Source organism: Nanorana parkeri, unplaced genomic scaffold (assembly GCF_000935625.1).
Source record: "Nanorana parkeri isolate BGI_ZX_2015 unplaced genomic scaffold, ASM93562v1 scaffold2678, whole genome shotgun sequence".
NCBI lineage: Eukaryota > Metazoa > Chordata > Amphibia > Anura > Dicroglossidae > Nanorana > Nanorana parkeri.
In genome coordinates this window covers 8,845-17,858 of record NW_017308946.1, presented here as the reverse complement: position 1 = coordinate 17,858, position 9,014 = coordinate 8,845, and the positions used below count along the sequence as shown (strand labels likewise).

Below are 9,014 nucleotides of genomic sequence, written 5' to 3'. Positions count from 1 at the left end.
AGTACCGTCACGTCGGGTCTCGCGGGGTCGGGCGGGGCAGCTTCTGTCTGTACGAAGCCCTTAATCCAATGTGACACCAGAAATCAGTGACGGTTAGGTAGTTCCAATACAATGAGACAAATAGAATGTATATAGGGCTCCGGATCTTCTCAATGTCTCATCGTCGGTGGAAAGTCGTTATGTGGAAAGCTCTGGTGAGGTTGCTCACATACAAGGAGAGTACCCATCACCAGAAGACTCGGGGGGGGCTGGGGGAACGTCCACAAGGCACAAGTTCAATAAGATCACCGAACCAACCAAAAAGTCTATTGAGGAGGTAAACAGCCAACGTGTTTCGGGGGGGGCACCCGACCTTCAATGGATTTTGCAGAATATGCTGCTCGCATCCTGATCCTTCACCTGATGAGTGTTGGTCGATCTATCTTGAACCAAGACTCTCTTACCAAGCCCTGATGAAGGGGAGGTGCCAGAGCTGCTGAAACACATTGAATGCTCAATGTCCCCCCAATATAAACCAACAGAAGCTTGGTTGGATTTTGCGGAACCCTGGACTTCATGCCGTGTCAATTATCCACCGTGATCCTGCACCTGATGAGTGTTGGTCGATCTATCTTGAACCAAGACTCTCTTACCAAGCCCTGATGAAGGGGAGGTGCCAGAGCTGCTGAAACACATTGAATGCTCAATGTCCCCCCAATATAAACCAACAGAAGCTTGGTTGGATTTTGCGGAACCCTGGACTTCATGCCGTGTCAATTATCCACCGTGATCCTGCACCTGATGAGTGTTGGTCGATCTATCTTGAACCAAGACTCTCTTACCAAGCCCTGATGAAGGGGAGGTGCCAGAGCTGCTGAAACACATTGAATGCTCAATGTCCCCCCAATATAAACCAACAGAAGCTTGGTTGGATTTTGCGGAACCCTGGACTTCATGCCGTGTCAATTATCCACCGTGATCCTGCACCTGATGAGTGTTGGTCGATCTATCTTGAACCGAGACTCTCTTACCGAGCCCTGATGAAGGGGAAGTCCCAGAGCTCCTGAAACGCTTTGGATGTTCAACGTCACCCCATTATGAACCAATAGAAGCTTGATTGGGTTTGTGGAACCCCGGACTTATCCACCAAGACGCTGCACCTGATGAGTGCCATGGTCGAACCCTTACCCTTTGTCTATGTATTTTTTCCAATTATTCCTCAAACCAAGACTCTCTTTCCAAGCCCTGATGAAGGGTGAGTGCCAGAGCCCCCCGAAATGCGTTGGATGTTCAACATCACCCCATTATAAACCAACAGAATAGAAGCTGGGTTGGATTTGTGGAATCCTGGACTTATCCACCAAGATGCTGCACCTGATGAGTGCCATGGTCCAACCCTTACCCTTCGTCTATCTTCTTTTTTTCCAGTTATTTCTTAAACCAAGACTGATGAAGGGGAAGTTCCAGAGCTGCCGAAACACGTTGGCCGTTTACCGTCACCCCAATATGAACCAATACAGGCTTGGTTGGCCATTGGTTTGACTCTCTTACTAGACGTAGGGTTCTTGTGAACACAGTCAGGCTCCTTGGAACATTAAGTTCTATAAAGTTTCGGGATTGAGGAGTCTGGAGGTAGCTCGGGTGCTCTTATGGACAATGACATAGCTACGAGTAATGGCCTCCATGTGGACATCACTGTCCTCCTCGATGAGGCTCCTCTATAGACCACTTTTTGATTGAGAAGGCTGGAGGTGGCTCGGGTGGTCTTATGGACAATGACGTGGCTATGAATATTGGCCCCCATGCGGACAGCACTGTCCTCCTCGATGAGGCTCCTGTACAGACCACTCTGGGATTGAGAAGGCTGGAGCTGGCTCGGGTGGTCTTATGGACAATGACATAGCTACGAATATTGGCCCCCATGTGGACAGCACTGTCCTCCTCGATGAGGCTCCTGTACAGACCACTCTGGGATTGAGAAGGCTGGAGCTGGCTCGGGTGGTCTTATGGACAATGACGTGGCTATGAATATTGGCCCCCATGCGGACAGCACTGTCCTCCTCGATGAGGCTCCTGTACAGACCACTCTGGGATTGAGAAGGCTGGAGCTGGCTCGGGTGGTCTTATGGACAATGACGTGGCTACGAGTAATGGCCTCCATGTGGAGAGCACTGTCCTCCTCGATGAGGCTCCTGTACAGACCACTCTGGGATTGAGAAGGCTGGAGCTGGCTCGGGTGGTCTTATGGACAATGACGTGGCTACGAGTAATGGCCTCCATGTGGAGAGCACTGTCCTCCTCGATGAGGCTCCTGTACAGACCACTCTGGGATTGAGAAGGCTGGAGCTGGCTCGGGTGGTCTTATGGACAATGACGTGGCTACGAGTAATGGCCTCCATGTGGAGAGCACTGTCCTCCTCGATGAGGCTCCTGTACAGACCACTCTGGGATTGAGAAGGCTGGAGCTGGCTCGGGTGGTCTTATGGACAATGACGTGGCTATGAATATTGGCCCCCATGCGGACAGCACTATCCTCCTCGATGAGGCTCCCGTATAGATCACTACAACTGAGGAGGTGACCCATATAGCTACAGGTTCTGACTATGGCCAGCTCATGTGTCCAAAAAGCCCTCGTGGACAAATATTTTGGCAGCTGGACCAGTTGACATCCTTGTACCGGGGCTGAGCGATGTCTGGCCGGAGTCCTGCTTGATGGTTGAGATTGATGGTGGTAACAAGATCCACGGTCAGGTCCAACGTGAGTGAATTATAGACCTTCCCACTCGGTATGGAACAGAGGTTAAGTCAATTTACTTCTTAAGTGGCTGACGCGGAGCAGAGTTCTATTGATCTGACTTTTTCGTTTTCATCGGTCTGATATGTTGGGATTAATGATCGGGGATTAGGTAACAATAGACTGCCGGCTCTTTCCATGGACTGGCGGTTAATGAAGCATCGGTAATACAATGTGCACCAGATCACGGGGGCCCGGAGCCGGGACCCTAACGAGGTTTTAACTCTCATTAGCGTGACTTGGACTACACTATATTGCCAAAAGTATTGGGCCCCTCCCCCTCCAAATCATTGGATTCAGGTGTTCCGTGACATTTCCCGGCTACTAAATATTCCGCCGCGGTCACCTGTTACTCAGATTATAACAAAGTGGAAGCAACCGGGAACAACAGCAACTCAGCCAGGAAGTGGTCGGCCACGTCACATGACAGAGCGGGGTCAGCGCATGCTGAAGCGCACAGTGCGCAGAAGTCGCCAACTGTCTGCAGAGCCAATAGCTACAGACCTCCAAACTCCATGCGGCCTTCAGATTGGCGCAACAACAGTGCGTAGAGAGCTTCATGGAATGGGTTTCCATGGCCGAGCAGCTGCATCCAAGCCGCACATCACCAAGTGCAATGCAAAGCGTGGGATGCCGCGGTGTAAAGCGCGCCGCCACTGGACTCTAGAGAAGTGGAGGCGTGGTCTCTGGAGGGACCAATCACGCTTCTCTGTCTGGCAATCCGATGGGCGTGTCTGGGTTTGGCGGTTGCCAGGAGAACGGTACTTGCCTGACTGCATTGTGCCAAGTGTAAAGTTTGGGGGAGGGGGGATTATGGGGGGAGGTTGTTTTTCAAGGGTTGGGCTCCACCCCTTAGTCCCAGGGAAGGGAACTCTTAAGGCATCAGCACACCAAGACATTTTGGACAATTTCATGCTCCCAACTTTGTGGGAGGAGTTTGGGGACGGCCCTTTCCTGTTCCAACATGACTGTGCACCAGTGCACAAAGCAAGGTCCATAAAGACATGGATGGGTTGAGTTTGGGGGGGAGGAACGTGACTGGCCGCACAGAGTCCTGACCTCAACCCCATAGAACACCTTTGGGATGAATTAGAGCGGAGACTGCGAGCCCCTCCCCCAACATCAGTACCTGACCTCACAAATGGTCCAAGATTCCCATAGACACACTTCTAAACCTTGTGGACGCCTTCCCAGAAGAGGCGGAGCTGTTATAGCGGCAAAGGGGCGGAGCCAACCCAATACTGAACCCTACAGACTAAGACTGGGATGCCATTAGAGGGCGGAGCCAACCCAATACTGAACCCTACGGACTAAGACTGGGGGGCCATTAAAGTTCATGTGCGTGTAAAGGCGTCCCAATACTTTTGGCAATATAGTGTATATTTCACTGGATCCTGGTGGACAGAGTCAGACCGGGGACACCTTTCCCACTTCCTGTCCTCCCGGGAGTTTTGGCTCATCCTACCCGACTTTGTATTTTCCGGCTCCTCCTGTTACATTGTCCATAATTCATTAAATAACATCAGAGATGGCCCGAGGCCTTCATATGGTCCCATTATAGACATTAGACCACTTCCTCGCAGGTTCTGGAGGGTGAAGTCTAACTTTTATTGGCACCTTAGGTCTTCCAATGCTTTCAAACCATACAGGGCAAGGCATGCCGATCAGTGTACCAGACCACCAAGTCCCTTTCCTTCACAGAGGACTTCTCTATCTAGTACAAGGAAGGGACTTGAGGCAGGTCTGCTGTATCCAGGAATGTAAGTCCTGCCCAGGTCTACCAATCTGCACCCCAAGGTCAGCCATGTTGGCCTAAAACCATAAAGAATAAAATCAGGGTTGGGAGGCCTATGGTTTTTGGAATGGGATGTCCAAAAAAGCTCATATAGGTGTGATGGTCAGGTGTCCACAAACCTTCCTTTTGTTTGGGATCAAAGTGAGGAATCCTTGTGTAAGCTCCACAAGCTGGGGATTGTCTACCTGTCACCATGTTATACCACACAGGAAGGGGGGGTCACATGCTCCACATACCCTGACGTACCAAAAATATATTTTCATTAAAATAATACATGCTCATCTAGCCATGAAGGTTATTGGACAGGAACTTCCTGTTATAGGGTGACAACACTCTGTCCCTTGTCTCCCAGTTGTCCTCCTACGTTGTCACCTTGCCCCATGGGCTTTTGATGGGTAACATAGGGATGGTCTTTTTCTTCTGAGGCCCTCCACCCTTTGCTCTGCCCTGCCTGGCTAAATCACGGGTCCACTGCTTCCAGCCGAGTCTGGTTTGGTTAAGCATTATTGAAATCTCCACCAGAAGCCCATGGGGCAAGGTGACAACGGATGAGGACAGCTGGGAGACAAGGTACAGAGCGTTGTCACCCTATACCAGGAAGTTCCTGTCCAATAACCTTCATGGCTAGATGAGCATGTATTATTTTAACGGCACATTGAGAAATATTGAAGATGACTATTCAAGAGACATCAAACCTGACCTCCGGCCTTGCCTCGGGCTTCCAACTTTAAAGGGTTTCCTTTAAAATCTCTACAATTGTTCCCCAAAGTTTAATTGCTCAGTCACCCCTACTCAGCCCAGCCTTGAGGATACCCATGACTTCCTCCTTGTGTAACGGTCCACCGTCAGGATCCCCCTGGCTTCCGCAGTGTCCCTGGACTATCTCAAGCTTGCGGAGGCTGATGAAGACCAGTAGAAGAAAGGACGTAAAAACCTCCAAAACAGACGCGTGAGCAGCCATGTGCTTTTCATCGGCACCCTCTCCCCGGGTCTATGGAAGGCACGAGCTGGGAAATTTACTGCACGAGGAGCTTCTCGTTCTGTTCCTTTAAACTGAAGCAGAAGAAAAGCTTCTTGGAGGGATCGGCGTGCCATGGAAACGTCTCAGCTCCACCGCAAGGCCCTCACCTCCGTCTTATAGACGAGCAGTCGTTGCCTATTAGCCCGGCACAAGGTGAGGCTCGGCAGTTGGCTTTGATAACGTAACTTATCGGGGAATTGTTTCATTATAAACCTTTTAAGAAGAAGAGAGAGAGAGAGAGACCTGGCCATGTTTTCTGGAGAGCAGAACCTCCAGGGACGGAGTGATGGCTCAGATATGTAAGAATTGGCCCGGAGCCATATCTTAGGTTCTATCTGATGTTCCTGCAGAAAATAAGCAAACGCGACTCAACGGTATATCTCAGGTATGGACGAGTCAGTTCAATATGATTAGACTTCATAGGATACAATACGGGAGGCCGGCTTTATGGTCAGAGGTGCCCATGGCCACACAATTCTAGGTGGATCGTCCTTATGGGTGCCCATGGCTGCACAATTCTAGGTGGACCGTCCTTATCGGTGCCCATGGCCACACAATTCTAGGTGGATCGTCCTTATCGGTGCCCATGGCCACACAATTCTAGGTGGACCGTTCTTATGGGTGCCCATGGCCACACAATTCTAGGTGGATCGTCCTTATGGGTGCCCATGGCTGCACAATTCTAGGTGGACCGTCCTTATCGGTGCCCATGGCCACACAATTCTAGGTGGATCGTCCTTATGGGTGCCCATGGACACACAATTCTAGGTGGACCGTCCTTAAGGGTGCCCATGGCTACACAATTCTAGGTGGATCATCCTTATGGGTGCCCATGGCCACACAATTCTAGGTGGACCATCTTTATGGGTGCCCATGGACACACAATTCTAGGTGGATCGTCCTTATGGGTGCCCATGGACACACAATTCTAGGTGGACCGTCCTTATGGATGCCCATGGGCACACAATTCTAGGTGGACCATCCTTATGGGTGCCCATGGACACACAATTCAAAGAGGACCGTCCTTATGGGTTCCCATGGCCACACAATTCTAGGTGGACCGTCCTTATGGGTGCCCATGGCCACACAATTCTAGGTGGATCGTCCTTATGGGTGCCCATGGACACACAATTCTAGGTGGACCGTCCTTAAGGGTGCCCATGGCTACACAATTCTAGGTGGATCATCCTTATGGGTGCCCATGGCCACACAATTCTAGGTGGACCATCTTTATGGGTGCCCATGGACACACAATTCTAGGTGGATCGTCCTTATGGGTGCCCATGGACACACAATTCTAGGTGGACCGTCCTTATGGATGCCCATGGGCACACAATTCTAGGTGGACCATCCTTATGGGTGCCCATGGACACACAATTCAAAGAGGACCGTCCTTATGAGTTCCCATGGCCACACAATTCTAGGTGGACCGTCCTTATGGGTGCCCATGGCCACACAATTCTAGGTGGACCGTCCTTATGGGTGCCCATGGACACACAATTCTAGGTGGACCGTCCTTATGGATGCCCATGGGCACACAATTCTAGGTGGACCGTCCTTATGGGTGCCCATGGACACACAATTCTAGGTGGACCGTCCTTATGGATGCCCATGGGCACACAATTCTAGGTGGACCGTCCTTATGGGTGCCCATGGACACACAATTCTAGGTGGACCGTCCTTATGGATGCCCATGGGCACACAATTCTAGGTGGACCGTCCTTATGGGTGCCCATGGACACACAATTCTAGGTGGACCGTCCTTATGGATGCCCATGGGCACACAATTCTAGGTGGACCGTCCTTATGGGTGCCCATGGACACACAATTCTAGGTGGACCGTCCTTATGGATGCCCATGGGCACACAATTCTAGGTGGACCGTCCTTATGGGTGCCCATGGACACACAATTCTAGGTGGACCGTCCTTATGGATGCCCATGGGCACACAATTCTAGGTGGACCGTCCTTATGGGTGCCCATGGACACACAATTCTAGGTGGACCGTCCTTATGGGTGGCCATGGCTACACATTTCTAGGTGGACCGTCCTTATGGGTGCCCATGGCAACACAATTCTAGGTGGAACGTCCTTATGGGTGCCCATGGCCACACAATTCTAGGTGGACCGTCTGTATGGGAGCCCATGGACACACAATTCTAGGAGGACCGTCCTTATGGATGCCCATGGCCACACAATTCTGGGTGGACCGTCTGTATGGGAGCCCATGGCCACACAATTCTAGGTGGACCGTTCTTATGGGTGCCCATGGACACACAATTCTAGGTGGATCGTCCTTATGGGTGCCCATGGCCACACAATTCTAGGTGGACCGTCCTTATGGGTGCCCATGGCTACACAATTCTAGGTGGACCGTCCTTATGGGTGCCCATGGCTACACAATTCTAGGTGGACCGTCCTTATGGGTGCCCATGGCTACACAATTCTAGGTGGACCGTCCTTATGGGTGCCCATGGCTACACAATTCTAGGTGGACCGTCCTTATGGGTGCCCATGGCTACACAATTCTAGGTGGACCGTCCTTATGGGTGCCCATGGCTACACAATTCTAGGTGGACCGTCCTTATGGGTGCCCATGGCCACACAATTCTAGGTGGATCGTCCTTATGGGTTCCCATGGCCACACAATTCTAGGTTCCTCATTGGGTAATAAAGATGTATCCCGATCTAGCCGAGGGTCCTTAGGATGTTCGTTATCCTTCCCGTTGTTGAGGACGCCGGGCCACCATGCCAACACCTCATTTAAAATTAATCTGTGCAAACTTCCAGCATGTGACCCACTCCCCCTTCTCCCATGTGATGAAGCTGGTGATTGGACCTCAGCCATGTGGTGGTATCACCTGAGGGTAGGGAATCCAGATGCTTTGTGGCTTGTTATGTGATGAGGTCTTCTTCCTCTGGCGGGACATCAGTGCTGCTCTCCGCACGAATCCACTGTGAATAAAGGATACCTTGGTGATGGGTTCCTCAGGGGCGGGCCCATGACACCCAACACTTACCATAATGTCCTGAGTTACCACGAGGGTCATTCAGAAGACTGAGGACATCTTGTGGAGGAAGTGAAGTAGTGTAGGGTGGAGCTCCCCAGTTTGATCCTGCCAGAAATCCAGAGAGTTCCGGCCTTCCTGTGGTGAGCTGACAATGCGAAAAAGAAATGTCATGTCTGAGTTCTCTCTGTGAACTTCGGAACACCTCCCCCGTATGGTAGAGAGACGATGAGAGGGGAGGTATATAAACGTCCTGTCCTAGAATGACAACTCTGCTCCTCTATGGATACACTACAGTGGGTGTTGTCATCCTTAGACAGGAAGTCTGTTACTGGCAAGATCATAAGGTGACAATAAAGGAGAAAAACAAAAAAAGGAAAACAAATGCAGCCCCCACATATGAGGACTGGAAGGTATA

General features: G+C 51.0%; 1 long non-coding RNA gene across 1 annotated transcript in view; it reads right to left on the bottom strand.

Moving 5' to 3' along the window:
• LOC108802142 overlaps nt 1-9,014 on the bottom strand; it is a 15,987-nt gene that overhangs the window by 1,686 nt on the left and 5,287 nt on the right. Inside the window, exon 2 of the long non-coding RNA XR_001942201.1 lies at nt 2,891-2,896. This is a non-coding gene — a long non-coding RNA (uncharacterized LOC108802142). The remainder of the gene's footprint in view (nt 1-2,890; nt 2,897-9,014) is intronic.